A 24,155-nucleotide genomic window follows, 5' to 3' on the forward strand; every position below is an offset into this window, starting at 1 on the left:
TCAGAAGTCATAGGCGTCTTTGAAAAGGAATGTTTTGAGTTTAGACTTGAACTTTTCAAGAGAGGTTTCTAGTTGGATGTCTGACAGAAGGGCATTCCATAGAGTGGGGGCAGTGACCAAGAAGATAGTTTTACGGATTGTGTCGAGAAATAATTCACAGATAGACGGAACTGTAAGCATATTTTGAGTGTTGGATCTAAGAGTCTGGGAAGGAGCATAAGGAATTAGAAGTTTATCTATGAAAGCTGGTAAATTGGACTGTTTGGTTTTGAATGTTAGTAGGAGTGTTTTGTAGGTGATGCGGTGAGGGATGGGTAACCAGTATGTTTTACACAAGAGGAGGGTGATATGGTCGAATTTTTTTGCTTTATAGATTAGTTTAACTGCAGTGTTTTGTAAGAGTTGAAGCTGGCAAGTTTCCTTTTGTGGCTATTGATATGGTCTTGGTTGGTGTAGGGGAGGGGATGTGAATAAGTAGCTAATACAGCAAGAGCAATGCTGGATCCATTGTTTGCATTCTAGTGAACTGGTGGGGATTAAACTGCGCTGTTGAATGGAGGGCATTTTTATAGCTGTGGGGGTTTTTTCCCCCTCCACCAAGCTAGCCTGGCAGGAGCAGAAGCAGAAGCTAGGTTTACATCTGGGAATAGTTTGGATCTGTTGAGTGCAGGTGGGTTTGCATAAGAATCGTTCAGCGTGGATGGGTTTTCATAAGAGATTAGATTTTTGTGTCTGTGATTGTTCTATAGCAAAAAACAAAATAAAAAAGATTTAAAAAAGAAATAAAAACAAGGAGGGAAATTAGGTAACATATGGCCTTATGTCCTCAATGTGGAGTTATTATTGTGGAGGGCTTTTCCACTGTGTAGTTAACATCATGCAGTTTGTGCGCTATGACGTTAATCGGGGCGTCGGTTTATAGACATGGCTGTGGCATCTTTGTATTGCCTTGGCGCCATTTTTGAGTGGAGTTATGGGTTGGCAGTTTTTGAACAGTTGCATTGCCAACAAGAAATTACAGTTGAAGGAAAAAGTTTAAACCGCGCTCCCATAATAGTAAGTACATAAGTGTACATTGTATATGAGTGAGTGGGGTGACTGGGAATTTGATATGTTGTATAAGTCAGTAAAAAGCCAATTTGGATGTTTACCGTTTATATTAGAAAATAATAGGCAATTTCTGAGACAAAACGAGCCTGTTTTTTTACCCCGGACGTCACTTTGTGCTGTGCACCTTGTTACAAATTTGCAGCTGGGATATAATATTCACGAGTTTGGTATGTTCCATTGTGCCTCCAATGTAATACATTCTTTCAGCTCTATAAGGTCTGAGTTGTTATGGATTTTTGCTACCAGATAGATTGTTTAATGCTATACTAGGTCTGTTGAATTATGAAGATATTGACAATTGAGGGTCTGCCAAGGGTTGTTAGGTTTTTCATGGTTTGGTTTGTTTTTTCTTTTAAGTGGTTGATTGATCTTGGTTGCGAGTGTATGTTGGGAATGTGGTATGGCTGTGATTATGGGTTTGTTTGTTTTTAATTCTTTACTTATGCAAGTTTTAACAATTGACAATAATACAAGTCAAAAAGAAAAAATACAATGGAAAATGAAATATGTCTAAATAGCAAGAATTAAATATTCTTACATCACCCAAAAAGTCTTTTAAAGGATAAATTATACATTCCAAAGTATAGTTAGTCCACAATATTAGGGGACGGACCTGTAAGAATAAACTTAATAAGGTAACAAACCAAAAAAAAGAAAAAGGAAAATAAAGATGGAACTTTACAGCTCCCGAACAATTTCCAATGAGCAGATTTACTTAGATTCAAATCTCATGAAGAAGATATAGACTGCCCTTTAGTAGAAATAAATTTAAATAACTGCTGCAGCTCATAGAAAACATATCTATTCTCTTTATAAATCATTACCCATTTACAGGGGTATCTCAAAACGAAGGCTGCTCCTAATTGCACTACCTGAATAGGTCTAGATATGTCTGGGTACATTCTCACTTCATATGTCATAAAGGAAACATCTCTGTACTTAAAGAACAATTTAAGCAACCATTCCCTATCTGAATCAATGGCATACTGGACCAAAAGTATAGCAGAAACTTGGGCTTCAGAATCGGACCTTTCAAGGAAATTAGTTAAATCGAGAGTATCAGTAGATAAATTCTGCTCATTAGTGCTCTGTGATTTTATCCTCCTAGGCAAGTAATAGACTTTTGAGAGGGGTGGATATGAAGCCTCTGGTACTTTTAAAGTCTCATTTAGGTATCTTTTAAACATATCTTGTGGTTGGTTTTGTAATTGGATTAATGGTGTGTGTTTTGTTGCAGGAGATTATTTTGGTTGGTGCTTGGAGACAGATTGGTTATAATTGGGTGTAATGGTGGTTTTGGTGTTACTGATTCCCTGAAGAAGCTTTGAATGAAACAGGTCCAGTTGAGATCAGAATACTCCAACCAAAAATAAATTGCACATATATTATTTTGATTTAAAGAATTGATTATGTTCAGCCATTTTATAATGTGCAAAGAGGGTTTTTTTAATGACCTATGATTACAAAGTGACCCATTCACTGTATCAGATACTTATTCACATCCCCTTCTGAAAAGGGGAATAAATGTGTATCGTCTAGACATGCCTTAGTCCCATCCAAAACACATACAGACCACACCCCTTTGTCATTTGCACACACAAGGGGCCTGATTCTCTTTAGGATGCCAATCTCGGCAGATGCCTAAGAGGTGACTGCCAATTACATGTCAATCACGCATTGGCGTCTTAAAGAGAATCGCATCTATATCGCTGAATAGACACCTTAAATGTAGGTCAGCATTTTGCAGGCCTACATTTAAGGCATCTGTCTCACACCTACAGAGACACATAGGAATGCTTAAGCATGCCCAAGGCCACTTCCAGGTGAAATGGGGCGTGGGATGTTTAAGCATGCTTAAACATCCCTACGTGTCTCCATAGATGCACGACACATGCCTACAATGTAGGCATCCTTCCCTTTTTTTTAAACATGCATCCCAATTGGCTGAGAGATGGTGGTCGGACACCTACTGCCGCCTACCATCAGGACATGCATTTTCAGAATCAGGACTTTAATGTCTATATCCCGACTTTGTAAAATTGGAACCTATACATTTATGCAAGCTAAACTTTTACTTAGGAAAGAAATGCATTATTACATTTAATTATACTTTGTTATATCGCGTTTTGTTATGTTATTGTAATTTTTGTATTTGTAATTGTGTTTTTGTATTATTTTGTTACTGTATATCTTTTTGCCGATTGTGTTTTGTAAGCTACTTTAAAATCATGTTGTATTAAGCAGTATATCAAGTTAAATCAAATCAAGTAGCAGTTTATACATGTCTCAGATTTGAATGTCACTTCTAAAATGACCACCAATGTATTTCTGAGAAAACAAATGTTACTTTTTGATGTCCAAGAGGTAGCTGACACCATGCTTACTATGATTGTTCCTCATTTATTTGTAACCTGCATAAAGTCTTAAGTCTCTGCCTGTCATAGGTTTAAAAAAAAGGAATCACAAATCTGTGGATCTTGCAGGTTAAAAGAGACTACGGGGTGTTGAGAAGCATAGTATATTATTTCATTAAGTGCTTTTTTGGGAGAAGGGGGATTTAGCCGTAATACTGCAGGCTTTGTGTGGCAAGGTCATGACCTTCAACAACTTTGGACCTAGTGTCTTTCATCTTACCAGTCTCCTGAGACCTCTAACTTGCAGTGGAATCAAATTTGATAAGCCAGGCTAGACAGAATTCCGTATAGTTGTGGGGGCTACGTTCTCTCTCCTTTTTTTTTCCTCCTAAACAAAACAGATCTGAACTGAGCCAAGGAAACAAAAATGTATTGTTCCTCGCAGATGGAAGCAAGTGTCGCCTAGGTAACCAGATTAATCTCCTTTTTCTCTCCCTTCCTCTCTTGTAGTGCAGTAATCGTTGTGCTCTTTTCACAAAAAGCTAGCCTCAAAGCTGAGGCTCTAACTAGGTTCCTAATTAGCTGCAATTTACAATGAAGACAACATGATGAGATAATAGAAATTTGCAAAATAATGACATACCTCAGCAAAATATTCCTCCTCCTAAGAACCATTTTTATACAAAAACAATAAAGAGGGCCCTTCTAAAGCAAAGCTGAAAAAATGGTGGTGTATTATGTGACACAGAACATTATTGTTTGCCTCTTGTTCCCCCAATCAACAGCTTATTGTTTAGCATCTTAAATAAAAATGACTCAAATATAGGCCACATAATGATCTCCATTGCGCTAATATATACAGAGTAGTCAAAAATGTATCTGAGCCAAAGCCAATAAGGATGATGGAGTAGAAAGGCCTAGGAAGGTAATTTACAATACAAAACATATAGAAAAGGTAGACGCATTGTTCTTATACAGTCCACTATTTATGATTCTAATAATTAAGTTCCCCGACATAGGACAAGAAAGTTAATAAATAGAAAAGCTGGTAGATGCGTGGAATAGTCTCCTGCTAGAGGTGGTGGAGACAAAAACTGTGTTTGAGTTCAAGAAAGTGTGGGCCAGGCACCTGGGATCTCTTAGGGAGAGGAGATGATAGTGGATGCAGTGGATGGGCAGACTGGATGGCCATTTGGCCTTTATCTGCCTTCCTGTTTCTATGGAGGCTTGAACTGAGGCTAGTTATTAAAATATAATAGGAAGCATTTGTTTTCATGTGGTAATTAGCTGAACTGGGCAGCTTCCAAATTATTCTCTTGTATGACTTCATTAAAAAGCTCACATTAAAACAAAGAAAGATAGAAAGAAAGAAAGAGAGAAGTTCTTGTAAAAGGGGTAAAATATATAAAAAAAAGAACCTTTGCACGTGACCAGAGCAAAAGATATAATATGTAGTAATATGGTTCACAGTGTCAGGAGAGGCATTGCCTATATATTTTGGGTAAACAACCGTTGCTTAATATTATTCAGCAGCTGATATTTGACATTTTGCTTCACAAAGAATAAACTATTGACAATTTATCATCAATGACAAGAGATACACAGTGCTCCTTCTGAATTTGGAAGCTGCAGGGTGCATGCGTTTGAAGAGAGCTGAAAGAAACAGGAGTCAGAAGCACTGCAATGTTTAATAAATGGCAACAGACTGTCCAAGTCATTAAAAATGACAAAGAAATTAGCCCTTATTCATATATGGGCAAGCAATTACATGTTAAGTTGAGCATGCACACACTAATGGCCAGGGATAGCCCACAAAAATAACCACAAGCAGAAACAAATTATCACTTTACTCGGATTTGAAACTACTTGGAGGGTAATTTTCAAAGGACTGTTGCAAATTATCTGCATAAAATTTGATGCATACAGCTTATATAAGTATACCCATTGTTTATAGTAAGGTGGCATTTTCAATGGGGCAGTTGAGGATGAATTCATATTAATACATGTGTTTAAAAATTCAAGTGCACGCAAGTATTTTAACCAGAAAAATTGTGCACCCAAAGAGTAATGTAAATGGAAATTAAGAGTTTTCCTGGGATAATTTTCACAACAAAGGGATGTATATACTTTTGCTTAAAACTATGGCAAACTCCACAGAATGAAAATGACCATTTTAATTAAATTCCTGACAAGTACCTGGCAAAAACCCAAATAGTAGCAACATTCCATGCCACCGATTCAGGGCAAGCAGTGACTTCTCCCATGTCTATCTCAACAGCAGACTATGGACTTTTCCTCCAGGAACTTGTCCAAACCTTTTTTTTTTAAACCAGATACATTAGCCATTCTTATCACATCCTCTGGCAATACATTCCAGAACTTAACTATTCTCCGAGTGAAAAAATATTTCCTCCTATTGGTTTTTAAAGTATTACTCTGTAACTTCGAGTGTCCTCTAGTCTTTGTAAATCTTGATGCAGTAAAAAAAGTGATCCACTTGTACCTGTTCTATAGCATGCAGGAAGAGATGCTGGTTGAAACTCAGTCAGAGAAAGACTGCCTTGTTGAAGAGACAAGGAAAAGTGTTTTTATGAGAGGATAATTGTTATGAAGAAGAGAACTCTTTTGTGGCAGAGCAAATCAAAAATGGACCAGTAGAGAAAAAAGGTTGACTAGATAATATAGAAATGGAAAGATAGCAAGAAATCTACAATACTAACAGCCTGAATGAACATAACTCTCTGGGTGAGGAAAGGCTGGAAGGAAAATCAATACATAAAGAGGAGGAAAGCGAATCAAAAGAGAGAACATAAAATAGGAGATATAAACATTCCACTTTAGTTTCAGGACAACACAATCACCACAAACTTCCACAGGTTCTTACTGGACAACCAACTAGACCTGAAATCATCAGGACCTACACATAAGAAAGGTCACACCATTGATGTCATATCTTCAAACCCCACTACGCTTATATCAGAAACTGGTCAACAGTCTCTTGGTCAGATGACTACTTATTATCCTTCAGTCTCAACCTCCACAAGGAAAAAAATTACATCAAGCCCAACAACTGAGAAACCTCTAACAAGAGACAAGATTAATGCCAGCAAATTCTGGAACAAGGCATCTGAAATGCTAGATACCACTTCAACCAACCTCAACAGCTGGAGATTCACTCAATAGCTGGAGCAACACATTAGAACAAACCCTCAACTCCTTTGCACCATTACATCACAAAAATTGAAAATCAACCAAGTCCTTTCCTTGATTCATGGATGCCCTAAAAGCAGAAAAACAGTCTTGCAGATGACTGGAAAGATAGAAAACAAATCAGTGTGGAGATCAGCTATCAACAAATACAAATTCCATACTGCTGAGGCCAAAAAACCCACTACAGACTTGGAATTAAAAGCAAAAATTTTGACACCAGAAAGTTATTCCGCCTAATGAGTACCATGACTTTACCCCTAGTTTTAGGTCAATTAGACATTAACTCCCAACCTAATGCACAGATCTTAGTAGACTTCTTCCAAAGAAAGATTTTAAAAGTACAATTAGAAGTAAAAAAAAAATTACCATCACTGCCCGTATCTCTCTCCAACCAAATCATACACCTCTGGAACTGATCCCAGGAAACCAAATCTGGACCGCTTTTCAGCCTTTATCCCGAACAACCACTACTACTCTTTTGAAAAAACTGTACACTTGCCGCAGTATACTCACTCAACCGATGCCCCAATCACCTACTTGCAGAAGCTCCTGATCATATCATAGAATGGCTAACAAAACTCTTGAACAATTTTCTTCATCATGGCCAACTACCATCCCAAATGGGGCAAGTTGCCCTCACGCCAATCCATAATGCCCATAATGTAGACCTCTCGAGCCCCTCAAATTACTGGCCCATAGCTGGAATCCCAATACTAACCAAACTTCTCGAAACACATGTCTTCAAACAAATCTCCACCTACTTTGAAGAACACACTTGCCTCCATCCCACTCAATTTGAATTCCATTCAAATTACAGCACATAAGCCCTTTTATTGACATTAGCCACAAAATCAAGCAATACTTGAGCACTGGCCACCAGGCAATCCTCCTTCAATTTGACATATCCACTGCCTTTGACTTGGTCAACCACCAACTACTACTAGCCAAACTCAACAAGATAGGCATTATAGGAACCATCCTGAACTGGTTCAAAGACTTCCTACAAAACAGACAATATTTTGTCAACAAAGATGAAACATTTTAAAAACTCTGGCAAGAGTTCTGTGGCGTACTGCAAGGATTACTGTTATCACCGATCTTCTATAACCTTTTCAAGTGTTCACTAGGCCATATTAAATTCGACAACAATGAATGCATATTCTCATACACAGATGACATTCTTCTACTTATCCCAATTAATTGTGACTCTAACGATACAACGCTGATTATTTCAAATGGAATAGACAAAATACAGACCTGGTGCACATCCAAAAAACTCAAACTAAATGCAGACAAAACCAAAGTTCTATGGTTTCATAATGCTGTACATGCAGTTCCTCCCACTGTAACTCTAATCACAGGATCCACAATGGATATCAACAAGAAGTCCAAGGTCCTTGGAGTCATACTCGACTCTACCCTAGCATATGAATCTCAAGTATCCAACTTAAGAAAGAAAATCTCCTACAATATGAGAAGACTAAGACTTATCAGACCCTTTTTTCAAGAGCGTCATTTGGTTGTACTAAGGGAAATGCTTATACTATCCCAGCTGCAACTCCCTCTATGCAGGTCTAAACTCTACTCTCCTGAACAAACTACAGATGATTCATAACACAGCGATCAGACTAAAATTCAAACTAAAAATTATTTGACACCAACTCACCTTACTATAAGAACTTACACTTGCTACCCGTCAAAACTTGCATCACCGTCAAACTATCATGTATAATATTCCAAATCCTATAAGCAAAAACTGCTGAACCACTCAAACTTATTTGTCAAATCCTGGTCAATATCAACCAGAAAACTAGAATTGCTTCAACTATTCTTTCCATCTCCCAAAGGGGTTAAATACAAACATACATTTGACTCGATCTTCACTTATATTGGAACCAATACCTGGAACAACTTCCTGATTGACAACAGGATGGAAACACTCTACAACAGATTCTGAAAAAAATTAAAACTTTTCTTTGAAAGCATACACACCATAGACAACTAACTCAAAATACCTAATGTCACTAAATCCCATACTTATCTTAAGTGTTATACCCTATTACTCCATTCATAACTCTCCCCTCCCCAAACAGCTAAAATGTAACACAATATAAGGAATTACAGAATGTTTATAAGTCGCCTTGAACCTGTTTAGGTATAGTGCAACTCAGAAATACTAGATTAGATTACCGTATTTTCTCGCATATAACGCGCGCGTTATACGTGGTTTTTACGTACCGCGCATACCCTTGCATGTTATACGCTTGAGTGCGTTGTACAAAATTTTTTTTACATAGTTCCCCCCGACATCCGATTCACCCCCCCCCCCCCGCAGGACCGCTCGCACCCCCACCCCGAAGGACCGCTCGCACGCACCCGCACCCCCACCCCGAAGGACCGCTCGCACGCACTCGCACCCGCACCCCCACCCTGAAGGACCGCTCGCACCCCCACAGCCTCCCGACCCCCCCCCCCATCATGTAGAAGCTCCTACCGGTGTCCTGATGCTTCCTCTTGGCGGTCCCGACACCCGACACGATCGGGGCAAGAGGGAGCTCAAGCCCTCTTGCCCCAGCCAACCGCGGCACCCCCGACATGATCGGGGCAAGAGGGAGCTCAAGCCCTCTTGCCTCCCCGACTCCCCGACACGATCGGGACAAAAGGGAGCCCAAGCCCTCTTGCCCCGCCGACTCCCCAACTCCCCGACAATATCGGGCCAGGAGGGAGCCCAAGTCCTCCTGGCCCTGGCGATCCCCCCCGCTAGTTGTTCGGGCCAGGAGGGAGCCCAAACCCTCCTGGCCACAGCGACCCCATACCCCCACCCCGCACTACATTACGGGCAGGAGGGATCCCAGGCCCTCCTGCCCTCGACGCAAACCCCCATCCCTCCAACGACCGCCCCCCCCAAGAACCTCCGACTGCCCCCCCAGTCGACCCGCGACCCCCCTGGCTGACCCCCACGACACCCCCACCCCCCCTTCCCCGTACCTTTGTGTAGTTGGCCGGACAGACGGGAGCCAATCCCGCCTGTCCGGCAGGCAGCCAACGACGGAATGAGGCCGGAGTGGCCCATCCGTCCCAAAGCTCCGCCTACTGGTGGGGCCAAAGGCGCCTGGGCCAATCAGAGTAGGCCCGGGAGCCTTAGGTCCCACCTGGGGGCGGGGTCTGAGGCACATGGGCCCAACCCAACCATGTGCCCAAGGCCCCGCCCCCAGGAGGGACCTAAGGCTCCCGGGCCTATTCTGATTGGCCCAGGCGCCTTAGGCCCCACCAGTAGGCAGAGCTTTGGGACGGATGGGCCAATCCGGCCTCATTCAGTCATTGGCTGCCTGCTGGACAGGCGGGTTTGTCTCCCGTCTGTCCGGCCAACTACACAAAGGTTCGGGGAAGGGGGGTGGGGGTCAGCCAGGGGGGTCGCGGGTCGGCTGGGGGGGCGGTCGGAGGTTCTTGGGGGGGGGCGGTCATTGGGGGGAGGGGGGTTTGCGTCGAGGGCAGGAGGGCCTGGGATCCCTCCTGCCCGTAATGTAGTGCGGGGTGGGGGTAGGGGGTCGCCGTGGCCAAGAGGGTTTGGGCTCCCTCCTGGCTCGAACAACTAGCGGGGGGGGGGGGTCGCCAGGGCCAGGAGGACTTGGGCTCCCTCCTGGCCTGACATTGTCGGGGAGTTGGGGAGTCGGCGGGGCAAGAGGGCTTGGGCTCCCTTTTGCCCCGATCGTGTCGGGGAGACGGGTGGGCAAGAGGGCTTGAGCTCCCTCTTGCCCCGATCGTGTCGGGGGTGCCGCGGTTGGCTGGGGCAAGAGGGCTTGAGCTCCCTCTTGCCCCGATCGTGTCGGGGGTGTCGCAGTTGGCTGGGGCAAGAGGGCTTGAGCTCCCTCTTGCCCCGATTGTGTCGGGGAGTCAGGACCGCCAAGAGGAAGCAGCAGGATACCGATAGGAGCTTCTACATGATGGGGGGGTCGGGAGGCTGTGGAGGTGCGAGCGGTCCTTCAGGGTGGGGGTGCGGGTGGGAGTGCGTGCAAGCGGTCCTTCGGGGTGGGGGTGCGGGTGCGTGTGAGCGGTCCTTCGGGGTGGGGGTGCGAGCGGTCCTGCGGGGGGGGGTTGTATCGGACGGCGGGGGGGTGCATCAGGCTTTCAGGGTGGGGACAGGACTTCAAGGGGGAGAGGAGAGTCGGGGCGGGCGAAAGGAGAGTCGGGGCGGGCGAAAGGAGAGTCGGGCAGCATGCGCGGTATACGGGTGTGTGCGGTATATAAAAATTTCTGTACATAAATTTGTGTTTTTCGCGTGCTATACCCGTGTGCGCGTTTTACACGGGTGCGCGTTATCTACGTGAAAATACGGTAATTAGATAACTATCTGAACAAGTTGAGCTGAATAAAAGACTGTTCTTTGTGGGTGCTGGGGTTTAATATCATCCAAACCCAGATAACTTCTGGCTGCTGCCAATGTAATAGATATTCATCATTAATACCTGGCCTGAACCGAACATCCAGTCACAAATCTGAATACTGTGGGCTGATTCTTGCCCAGTATATGTGCATTGTCATTGTAAAATCAGAAATGCATATACAATATATAGTACTTTGCCAGTCTGGCCAAACCATGCCACAAAACAGCAACTTGAAAACTGCATGCTGTTGATCTAAATGTGTAAATAGTGGCTCTCTAAAACTGCTATTTACACAAGTTGGAGATTTACATCTGCTAATGCTGCACAAGTTTTCAAAAATGACCTCTGAAGGAAGCAATTTTCGGATTGTTTGGGTTGCTTGCTGGATTTTCAAGTGCATTTTTAAAAGGAAACTGGCTACCATTTCCATTTAAATGTTTTCTTGCAGACAAGGGTAAAAAACAACAACCCAAAAACCAAAGTGTGCAGTGGAAAATATACACAATTATTTCAAAATTAAATCATCCACTGCAAAATGTTTCCCACCCCAAACCTAACCCCATTCCTTTCTCTCATTGGTATAAGTATGTGCATTGTGAAACAGCACGTGTACTTTTACCCACACTGAGGTCAAATTCCAAAAGGCACCTTTGTGCAGGGAAACAACAAGTTTACTTGCATTAAAAGCTTTGCACATTGTTCTTACCACATTTTGTAGAGTCACCAGGTAGCTTACAGTCCACAGTTTAACCTGAAAGCTCATTTTTGAAAGAATCCTTCCCATAGAATAGGGAAGCGCACAGGGAAGAAAACCTTTTTGCCTTTTTTCCCCAGTGTTCAGATTTTTCTGGTTCACTTAGGTCAGTGTTCTCAAACTTAAACTTTTTGCAGGGCCACATTTTAGATTTGTAGGTACTTGGAGGGCCGCAGAAAAAATAGTTAATGTCTTATTAAAGAAATGACAATTTTGCATGAGGTAAAACTCTTTATAGTCTATAAATCTTTCCTTTATCTGTTAAAGGAAAGATTTATAAACTATAAAGAGTTTTACCTCATGCAAAATTGTCATTTCTTTAATAAGACATTAACTATTTTTTCTGCGGCCCTCCAAGTACCCTATCTTTTCTGTGGTCCTCACAGTTAAAGTTTAACATCTTTCCTTTCTCAGAACTGAAACATTTCAATCACTATATTGAAAATAAAATCATTTTCCCTACCTTTGTTGTCTGGTGACTTTATTTTTCTGTGCTTTTAACTATGTTTCCAGGGCCTTCTTATCCATTGACTGTTTTTCTCTCCATCTTCACTTTCTGCCTTGCATCCATCTTTGGAATTAACTTAACATTCAATTTTTCTGCTTTCTTCTCAAAATCTACGTTTCCATATCTTACCTTCCCTTCCTATCTCTCTCTCCTTCCCTCCCTATTTCCATGGTCTGACATCTCTCTTCTTCCCTCCTTCCCCCCCCCCCAGTGTAACATTTCTCTTTCCCTTCCTCCTTTCTGCCCCCTGCAGTCCATTTTCCTTCCCTTCCTCCTTTCTGGCCCCCCTCCTAGTCCAACATTTCTCCCTCCTTTCCACCAGTCCAACAATTTTTTTCTCTCTCTCTTCCTCCTGTATGCTTCTCCTCTGATCGTCCTTCCCTCAACCAAACATCTCTCTCTCTTTCCCTCCATGAGTCCAACTTTTCACTCTCTGCCCTCTGCCCCTTCCCCAGTGTAACATTTCTCCTTCCCTCCTTTCTATCCTCCCCATCCAACATGCCCTCTCCTTGAGTCCAACACTGTCTGCCTCCTGCACGCTTTCTCTCTCTGTCCTTGCCTCTTCCCTCAGTGACATCCCTCCTTTGCACCCCCAACCCAACATGCTCTCTCCACATGCACCATCTCACCCTCCCCTCCAGTGTGTACCATCTTTTTTCCCCTCCTTTTCTGCCAAGTCCAGTAGTACCCCTTCTCTCTTCCTTCCTCCCCTCCTCCCCTTGTCCAGCAGTGCCTAGTCTTGTAAATGATCTCGCAACTTCCTGCAGCCATTGCGTATGCCGGGACTCCTGCCTTCACGTATCTGCCGGATACGCGAAGGCAGGAGTCCTGGCATACAATACGGCAGCAGACAATTGCAAGTCAGCTGACACCGACACCGGAGCTTCTCTTCCTGCCCAGTGTGCGAGATCACGCCGGCGCCAGCTGACTTGCAACTGCCTGCTACCATTGCCTATGCCGGCACTCCTGCCTTCGCATATCCGGCAGAAACGTGAAAGCAGGAGTCCCGGCATACATGACGGTAGCAGGCAGTTGCTAGTCAGTTGACGACGGCGCCTCTCTTCCTGCCTAGAGTGCATAATCGGGTACTAGAACGCAGACCACAAAATAGCATGCGGCCCATGGGCCACGAGTTTGAGACCACTAACTTAGGTGCTTAGTTTAGAATTACATAAACAAATATTAAAAAGCCAGAATATAAACATCTAAAACTGAATATTGTGCAAATGGCAAGGGGAAATGGTCTTGGTGTAGGGTTACCAGACATCCAGATTTCCCAGGACATGTCCTCCTTTTGAGGACATGTCCAGGGGTCCAAATGGCTTTTCGAAATCCGGCACTTTGTCAGAGGTTTGAAAAGATTGGAACAAATCACTGTCAGGCAGGAGGACATCAGGCGATGTGATGACATCACACGCACATGTATGTGACATCATCGTGTTGCATCCGCGCATGCCATCCTGCCCAATAAGATCAGGCAGTTGGGGCGGAGCTAGGGCGGGATTGGGGTAGGGGTGGAGCATAGTGAGGCGGGGATGGGTAGAATTGGGTGGGCCTGGGGATAGGTCTGGATTTTCCAAACAGAAAATCTGGTAACCCTATCTTAGTGGGCCCATTATTCAGACTGCATGAATTAGCTAGGCTGACTCCCATGAGCAGTCCTGAACCTGAATATTCAATGCTGGGCTGTTTCTGGTGACTGGAATTGGATATCTGGTCTATTTTTTGGCCACCACAAACTTAGTTCTCCATTTACTTAACTGCGTTAGAGGTTTCTACTGCGGGCCGGCGAGCAATGTTCCCTCTAAGCTAGGAAAGTAGATGTGCAAGTCATGATGCGTTCTGAGCAGCAGTTGATTTGGGCTGGGCTGGCACATGGTGGTGGTAGTGCAAAGACAAGCAATTTTTGAAAATTGTGCCAAATTATATTTTTTTAAAAATCGAGAAGTTGAATTATTTCTATTGAACTGATAGAAAATATAAAGCTGTACATAAAATATATTTATACTCATATACATATTAAACAATATTAAAAAGTAACATATAGAGCAGTGTTGGAGTTTTTAGTGTTCCAGGCTGTGGTAGAAACCTCTATCGAGGCTTAATAAAAGGAACCCTTAAATGGGAATACTGTACAGTGATATGGCTGACTTATCCTGCTGTCCATGGAGAACTCCAGTTACAGGTAAGTAACTTCGCTTAACCCCCCTCCATTCTGATTTCCCCTATTATTGCAATATCTCACACTGCACTACAACCATAAAATAATTTACCTAGCCAAAGGTCCACCAGGCTTCTACCAAACATAGTTAGAGCAACCAGCTGAGAACTAGGGAAGCCAGGGCTCAAATCCCACTGATGCTGCTTGAGATCTTAGACAAGTCACTTAACCCTCCATTGCCTCAGATACAAAACTTAATTATAAGCCCTCCAAGGACATGAAAAATACCTACTGTACTTAATGTAACTTACCTTGAGCCATTACTGACAAAGATATGATCTAAATCTAAATCCTAATACGAGGTATAATGTGAACTTAAATAATACAAAACACTACAAATGTCTCTCAGGACCTACAGAGCAAATTCCAACAAACCATAATAACAGTAACTTCCACAAGTCATACAAGCACTTACAAAGCAAAAGACAATACCAAAAACATTGTAGTCCCTACTAAAACATCAATAACCCTATTGGAAACGAAACAAATCAGATTAAAACACATCAATCATGCAAATCAGTGCTAACAAAAAAACATGCCTCTTCCAAACATGCAGAACACAGATCTTCACCCAGTATAGAATAAGTAACCACAACATAAAAATAGGAAATATTAAACTGAACCCCCAAGAAGCTAGACTCTTCATACAGTGCAATGCCAGAGAAAGAGAAAGCATTGTGTGTCCCCCCTCTATTGTACAAAATACAATGATAGCAGACTGACATATTCCAATCACGACATTACAAATTAACAAATGCAAATAAAACAAAAAATGGAAAATGATACCATTTTATTGGACTTAATGTATTTTTCAATTAGCTTTCAGAGGCCAAAACCTCCTTCCTCAGGGCAGGGCAGTATACTGTTCTTATGGTATCCTCTCCTGAACTGAGGAAGGAGGTTTTGGCCTCCAAAAAAAAAAAATTAATCCAATAAAAAGATAATAATTTATTTCCATTTACTGAGTGTTGGGAGCTAGCCGAGGGTGCCCTGGAGGAAAGTGGGCTGTGTTTGTAGCTGTGTTTGTGCACTGCCTCCTCTGACATCATTAAGAGTGCTGCCATATAAAGAATATGACTCTAGACCTAAAGGGAATGCCCCTTTGGTGCTACTGAGCTGGCCTTTGGAGCCACTGAGGTATCACTTGGGTAGCACTTAGCCACTTAGGTACTAAGTAGAGTAATGCCTATGCTTTCAGGTTATGATTTTCATGTGTTGGTTCAAACTATAGTAATTCATTTCATTTTAAAATCTCTTTATTAAGATTTTAGCACAACAACAAAAACATTGCAAAACAAATACAACCATAAATCTGAGGCCAGAGAATCATATAATAGGCATGTAGAGGCATAAGCCAGAAAAAAGTCATGCCCACATGCAAGCCTAAGAAAAAAAATGTAAGAGAGTAACCCTTAGGTAAGGTCATACAATATGATGAAACATACTATAACAGTCCAGAAAAATCAAGTGTTTAGTTGTAAAATCTATAATCATTACAGTTATGGCAACGAAATATAATGAGAGAGCTTCAAGAGTTGGAATTATTGCTTTGAGACAAACCATTAGCAAGAGGCGACCATATCTTCGCTACTTTATATCCAGTAATGGAATTGCTTGTCGCAAAATATTTATATTTGTGAGTCGTCATAACGGTGGCACAGCAGAATGTGATATTTAGCTGATTTCCAGTTTGAGAGAATCATTTGAATCATTAATGCAATAAGTATGTCTAGCAATCTTTTCTGTTCCCATGTCAAAGTGTCATGTATACATTGAGATCTAAAAATAATTAAATCAAATGTCAGTGGAGATGATATTGGAAGAATTTTGCATATTATGCTCCAAACTGACTACCAGAAATCATGAACTAAGGGACAAGAATATATCATGTGTTTTAAATCACCTAATTCAGCATTACAGTGCCAACATATATTAGAATTCAATAAACCCAATCTCTGCAATTTGCTGGGAGTCCAAAAAGCTTTGTGAAAGAAATAGTATAGAGATTGCATTAAATTCGTAGAGAGAATAAGTCTACATGAATGTAAGAATAGGTTGGACCAGATTACAAAGACTAAGATGGCGGCGTGAAAGCAGTTAGAGAAGGCTCCGTCTTACCTTGCAATTTTTCAACTGAAATTACCTTCCTTTTGTGAGGATTTTCAATATGCCTCACACTAAGGCCCTGATTCTCCAAAGTGCATCCCGATTTTAGGCAGCTGTAGGCGTCCTACAGCTGTCTAATCAGCAAATCGGGATGCACGTTTTAAAAAAAAAAATGCTCCCCAGGCAGGCCTGAAGGCGACTCCGGGAGCCTAGGGAGACCCACAAGATGCCTAAGCTCGTCTAAGGGCCTTGGGTGGGCCTTAGGCTGAACTTAGGCGGCCCTACGCATCTCCCTAGTAGATGAGAAGCTTAAAATGTAGGCCAGCAAAATGCTGGTCTACATTGTAAGTAGACGCGGCCGCTATACTTATCACGGCAAGGGATCTCTCTGCCGCTATAAGTATAGCGGGCCGCGGCCTGTCCGATCGCTGGGAGGAGGGTGCCCAATCCCTCCTGCTGGAAGACGCACCCTCCCGACACTACCGACCGCCCCCCCCCCCCGACATTACCGATCTCCCCCCCCCGACAATATCGGTCGCTGGCAGGAGGGTGCCCAATCCCTCCTGCCCGAAGACGCACCCCCCCCGGCGCTAACAACCCCCACCCCACCAAACCTGTTCTTACAGATGGGTCTTGCACGTCGAGCAAGCAGGCACTTCTCGTCGAAATGAGGCGGGCCCGCCCCTTCCCGGCCCATCCCGCCGAAGCCTAAGGCCTGATTGGCCCAGGCTCTAGAAGCCTGGACCAATCAGGCCTTAGGCATAGCGGGTCCGCCCATCCCCACTTAATCTAAGGTCTGATTGGCCAATCAGACCTTAGACTTAGTAGGGATGGGCGGACCCGCTATGCCTAAGGCCTGATTGGTCCAGGCTTCTAGAGCCTGGGCCAATCAGACCTTAGGCTTCAGCGGGATGGGCCAGGAAGGGGCGGGCCCGCCTCATTTCGACGAGGCGTGCCTGCTTGCTCGACGTGCAAGACCCATCTGTAAGAACAGGTTTGGTGGAGTGGGGGTTGTTAGCGCCGGGGGGGTGCGTCTTTGGGCAGGAGGGATTGGGCACCCTCCTGCCAGCGACCGATATTGTCGGGGGGGGGAGATCGGTAATGTCGGGGGGGGGGGCGGTCGGTAGTGTCGGGGGGGCGGTCGGTAGTGTCGGGGAGGGGGGTACATCTTCGGGCAGGAGGGTTTGGGCACCCTCCTGCCAGCGATCGGTCAGGGGGCCACGGCCCGCTATACTTATAGTGGCAGAGAGATCCCTTGCCGTGATAAGTGTAGCGGGCCGTGTCTAATATAACCCGATTCTCTAACCCGCGTCTGTAACATGGACGCCGGTTACAGAATCGGGGTTTAGTTTAGGCCGATTCTGAATAGGACGCCTCTCCCGGGCGTCCTATACAGAATCAGGGCATAGGTGTCTTGCGGGCCTCACCTTCAATATAGGCGGCCTGCCTGGGGAGCATTTTTTTTTTTTAAACGTGCATCCCGATTGGCTGATTAGACAGCTGTAGGACGCCTACAGCTGCCTAAAATCGGGACGCACTTTTAGAGAATCAGGCCCTAAGTGCAGGGCGTTCTCCGGGTGGACCCCTCTATGCCCGGACAGTCGCTGATGGACCGGTTCCTAATGAGCTCATTGGTTCTTTCTGGAGGGGGCAATTCGCCTGCTGTTGCTTCGGCCTTGGGCCTCGAGTTCTCATTATCCCCACCTGCAGCTCGATCACTGCTGAATCCGGTGCACAATGACATAAGAACATAAGAATTGCCGCTGATGGGTCAGACCAATGGTCCGTTGTGCCCAGCAGTCCGTTCACGCAGTGGCCCTTAGGTCAAAGACCAGTGCCCTAACTGAGACTAGCCTTACCTGCATACGTTCTGGTTCACCAGGAACTTGGCTAACCTTGTCTTGAATCCCTGGAGGGTGTTTTCCCCTATAACAGTCTCTGGAAGAGTGTTCCAGTTTTCTACCACTCTCTGGGTGAAGAAGAACTTCCTTATGTTTGTACGGAATCTATCCCCTTTTAAACTTTAGAGAGTGCCTCTCGTTCTCTCTACCTTGAAGAAGGTGAACAACCTGTCTGTATCTACTAAGTCAATTCCCTTCATTATCTTGAATGTTTCAATCATGTCCCCTCTCAGTCTCCTCTTTTCAAGGGAGAAGAGGCCCTGTTTCTCTAATCTTTCACTGTATGGCAACTCCTCCAGCCTCTTAACCATTTTAGTCACTCTTCTCTGGACCTTTCGAGTAGTACCGTGTCCTTCTTCATGTACGGCGGCTAGTGCTAGATGCAGTATTCCAGATGGGAGCGTACCATGGCCTGGTACAGCGGCATGATAGCTTTCTCCGATCTGTCGTGATCCCCTTCTTAATCATTCCTAGCATTCTGTTCACCCTTTTCGCAGCCGCTGCGCATTGCGCGGACGGCTTTATTGACTTGTCGACCAGTACTCCCATGTCTCTTTCTTGGGGGGGTCTCTCCAAGTACCACACCGGACATCCTGTATTCGTGTATAAGATTTTTGTTACCGACATGCATCACCTTACACTTATCCACGCTAAACCTCATTTGCCATGTCGCTGTCCATTTCTCAAGCGTGTTTATGTCATGTTGCAGGTCTTCGCAATCCTTCTGTGTTTTCACTCCTCTGAATAACTTCGTATCGCCCACAAATTTAATCACCTTGCTCGTTGTACCAATTTCCAGGTCATTTATAAATATGTTGACAAGCACAGGTCCAAGCACCGAACCCTGCGGCACTCCACTCGTGATGCTTTTCCAGTCCGAGTAATGTCCATTTACCCCCACTCTCTGTTTCCTATTTGCCAACCAGTTTTTAATCCATCTGAGTATTTCACCCTCGATTCCATGGCTTGCAATTTTTCAAAGTAGTCATTCATGCGGGACCTTGTCAAACCCCTTCTGAAAATCCAGATATACAATGTCAACTGTCTCACCCTTGTCTATCTGCCTGTTTACTCCCTCAAAGAAGTGCAGGAAGTTCGTTAAGCAAGATCTTCCTTTGCTGAAGCCATGCTGGCTGGTCCTCATCAGATTTTGTCCATCAAGGTGATCAATGATGCAGTCCTTAATCAGCACCTCTACCATCTTTCCTGGTACCAAGGTCAGACTCAGCGGTCTGTAGTTTCCCGGATCTCCCCTCGAACCTTTCATGAAGATCGGCGTAACATTCACCACTTTCCAGTCTTCCAGAATCCTTCCTAATTTGATCGACAGATTGGCTATTAGTTGAAGCTGTTCAGCTATAGCCCCTTTCAGTTCCTTGATTACCCTCGGATGGATGCCATCCGGTCCCGGAGATTTATTGTTTTTCAGCCTATCAATCTGCCTGCATACCTCTTCTAGACTGACCGTCAATCCTGTCAGTTTCCCGTCTTTGTTTCCTGCGTATAGGCTGTCGGCTCCTGGTATATTGTGTATATCCTCTTCGGTAAATACAGACGCAAAAAATGTGTTTAGTTTGTCGATGATGGTTTTGTCCTCCTTTAGCACTTCCTTTATTCCATGGTCATCCAACGGCCCCACCGCTTCCTTCGTGGGCCATTTCCCCTTAATATATCGAAAGAACAGCTTGAAGTTTTTTGCCTCCTTGGCTATTTTTTCCTCGTAGTCTCTTTTGGCCCCTCTCACCGCCTTGTGGCACCTTCTTTGATGTTGTTTGTGCTTTTTACAGTTTTTGTCCATTTTTGACTTTTTCCATTCTTTAAATGAAGTCTTCTTGTCTCTGATTGCTTCCTTCACCACTACAGTGAGCCACGCCGGACCTCCACGTTGTCCAGGATGTTGAGTCAACATCGGGAGGAGTATTGCCAGGAGTAGAGCGATTGGGCTCCTCTGCAGTGACTTTGGAAAATATCTGGATGGTAATTCAGAGACCTGAAACTGCAGTTACAAAATCTGCTGAAGATACAACTAAAGTTGTGAGTAAACTGGATGAACTTTCTAATTCAGTACAAAAGTTTCAGCTTGAAACAAACACGAAATCTGAGCAAGCAAACTAGGACATTTCCTCATTACAAACTCTCTCGGCATCCATGGTAAAAGATAGACTTATGGTCCAATGAAAGATTGAGCAATTGGAAAATTTTAACTGCAGGTTAAATTTGCGTATTCTTAATTTTCCTAAAATTGCATTAACTACACCAATTAATGCTTTCAAAAGATATCTAATGGAAATTCTTAATATCTCTCCTGATTTAATTCCACCAAAAAACAGGATTTATTATCTTCCAAAAAAAGTCAGAAAGTCCTGAAAATAACACTGATAAATGCCCTGATAAACCTCAGGAAATAGACTTAAATAATATCATAGCAATACTTGAAACTTTGCAGGTGGAAATACAATATGGGGGAACTATGATTGTTTCACTGGTTTTTGAACAGGATTTAAATATGCTTATGAAGACGTTTTTCCGTTACTCCCAAAGTTTATTCTTAGGAGAAAAAATTTGAATTTTTCCTGATATTACCATATCCACTCAAGAACGTAGGAAATTATTTCTTAGTATGAGGGAAGAAACAGTTAAAATGTGAACAACTTGTCTTCTAAGCTATCCTTGTAAGTGTTTGATTAGACATAATGGAATTAAATATGCATATTTTGTACCGGAACAGCTCCATAGTTTTCTGGACTCAAAAAAGTTTACCTGACAGAGCTGTAATGAAATAATTTAAACCGAAATAGAATCATGTTAAGACTGTTTCTTAGTTCTAATTATTACTATTGTTTGAGACCTTCTTGTCTTTCTACATCTTGGCTCCTAAAGGGTTAATATAGTGGTGTAAGGAAGAGTTAAAAAAATTTCTTTATATATCGCATAAATTTGTTGTGAAATTCTTTTATGGGCGTGGAGGGGCATAATCGAAAGGGATATCTAAGTCCGTTTTCATCTAAATTGCAAGTCGTCCAAAGTAAAAAACAGCCTAGGACACATTTTCGAAAAATATGTCCAAAATTTTTTTTGTTTCGAAAATCGTCTAACTATACGTCCTGCCGATCTGATCGTCCAAGCCGCTAAATCGTCCATCTTTATACCACATTTTCATCCAAATTTTTGTCCAGGTCAAAAATGCCTAGAACAAGCTCTGTTGGACATGGGAGGGGTCTGCAAAGTGATGGACTAAGCACTCAGACATGGCACCTAAATAGTGGGGTACCTTACAGGGCACTGCTGTGAACTTCACAAAAAGAGTGCCATGTCATCATCTCACTACAGCTCCCTTATAGGTTTATTGTTTATTCAGATTTTTGATTAAACGCTTTTTCGATACTACAAAGCGTTGTACAAGGTTTAACATAACATTTAAACAAATTTAACAATTAAGACATATCTTTATATAAAAAATTACTAGACTGACGGCAATTACATACAGGGTAATTACGGACCTGAAGGCCCCTAAACACAAATAGGAAGGGGGGGAGAAATACAATTGATATAGAAAATGTGAGAAACATTTATGGTAAACACAAAAGGGACTGGGAAATTGAATGTAAAAAACAAGAATAGATTAATCTCTAAGTTTCAGTTAATCAATTAAAAGCATCTTTAAAAAGAAAGCCCCCCCAAACCACCTCCAGAATTCCCTAGACCCACTTATCTACCACCCTAATAGCCCTTATGGCTGCAGGAGCCAATTATATGCCAGTAAAAAAGGGTTTTGGGGGTATATAGGGGAGTGCACATGTTTAAATATCAATGCAGTGATTATAGGGGCTTATGGGCATGGGTCCTCCTCTACATGAGTCCCTAACTCACCCTCAAGACGGCTTAAGCTGCCTCTGTGCTGGACGACTAGGCTTTCCTATGCCAGGCTGCCAGGTGATGATGGTCTGGAGGCTGAATTTTAAAGGTGTGATTAATATTTTTATGGGAGTGGGGGGTCAGTGATCACTGGGGTAGTGTGTTGGGTCTGTTTTATGTGTTTGCAGTGCTTATCTGTTTTACATGGTCTAAGTCACAGCATCCAAGTTCTGTCGATCCTGGGCTGTATAACTTTCGGTTATACATGCTGTACAACTAAGTCTGGGCTGGCCCACATCCTGCCCAACTCCCTTGACACTCCTCCTGAAACGCCCCATTTAGCTTTGGCTTTTCAGCGGCACTATGAAGGCCTAGGTCATATAGAAATACGTCCAAAACCCGTTTTTATGTTCGTCCAAGTGCCGACTTAGGCCGGTTTTTAGACATTTTTCTCTTTCGATTATGAGCCCCTTAATATATATAATAAAGACTAACAGTTTCCCACTTTAGTGAAAAAGTGCATGCAAAATACACTCTATAGCTATTACTGGAAAGGCCTCAGTCACGGAGCCTATGCAAGTCACAGACTGACCACAAAGATCCGCGTAGTTTTCCAGCTCCTTAGCTCCAATCATTGGCCATATTCCAGACACTAAAATATTTGTTCTAAATGTTTTATATTGTTTTTTCTTTTTTTCTTCTTATCAATAACTTATTCTAAAAGGTCACTGCCTACAACAAATTTTTTTAATATACTTATTTCCATTTACTCTATAGAATGCACTAATTCAGCGTTGCGAGACTATATCTCAACATTCTAAGTTGTAATAAATTTTACTTAGCTCAATCATAGTATCATTTGCAATCAGCGCTATGTTTCAAGTCTTGCCAACGTGGCCAGCGTTTCGTGGAATATTATTCGTAACCACTGCTTCAGGGCCAACTGATGAAACAAGCTTCTGAAAACAAAAATGCAAAATCAATAAGGGAATTCCTTATCATAGTAAAAATTGAAGAATGAAAAAATTCTTACTTGCTGTATTGTACAAATCCAAAGGCAGTCTCTAAGCAATGAACAGTTGCCAAATGTGCACTCTAATGGAATGTACCAGGATATTTAAGAATCCAAAAGACAGGAAAGAATACACCCTAAACCATAAATCTAATTGTAAAACACAGGGTGTTGTATATACATTAAGTTGCCCCTGTGAGCTCATTTATGTGGGACAAACTTCACGTAAATTTAATGTTCGTTTGACCGAACATAAAAGCAACATTAAGAATCACAACATGGGTGCCCCTCTGGCTAAACACTTTATTGAGATGAAACATAGTTTTGACTCTTTACGGGCAGTTATTATAGAAGTAGTCAGACCTGATATTAGGGGAGGTAATTTCCGTCGGATTCTAGCACAACATGAGCAACGATGGATTAGCCGTTTGCAGACTTTGTACCCAAACGGCTTGAATAAACAAATGGAGTGGCAACATTTTTATTAAGCTAGCTATTAGATCTTCTTTGAATTGTTTTCCTTTAAAAGGTTGCAGGATATATGGGGAATGTTAGCACCCTCCAGGCTTTTTGGTATCTGTATCTTTAATGAAATGTGATATCTGCACTGACGTCAGTACGCTGTTAAAATTCTTTAAAATGAGGCTGGCGCCATTTTGTTCATTGCTTAGAGACTGCCTTTGGATTTGTACAATACAGCAAGTAAGAATTTTTTCATTCTTCAATTTTTACTATGATA

This window comes from Geotrypetes seraphini, chromosome 7, assembly GCF_902459505.1.
Source record: "Geotrypetes seraphini chromosome 7, aGeoSer1.1, whole genome shotgun sequence".
NCBI lineage: Eukaryota > Metazoa > Chordata > Amphibia > Gymnophiona > Dermophiidae > Geotrypetes > Geotrypetes seraphini.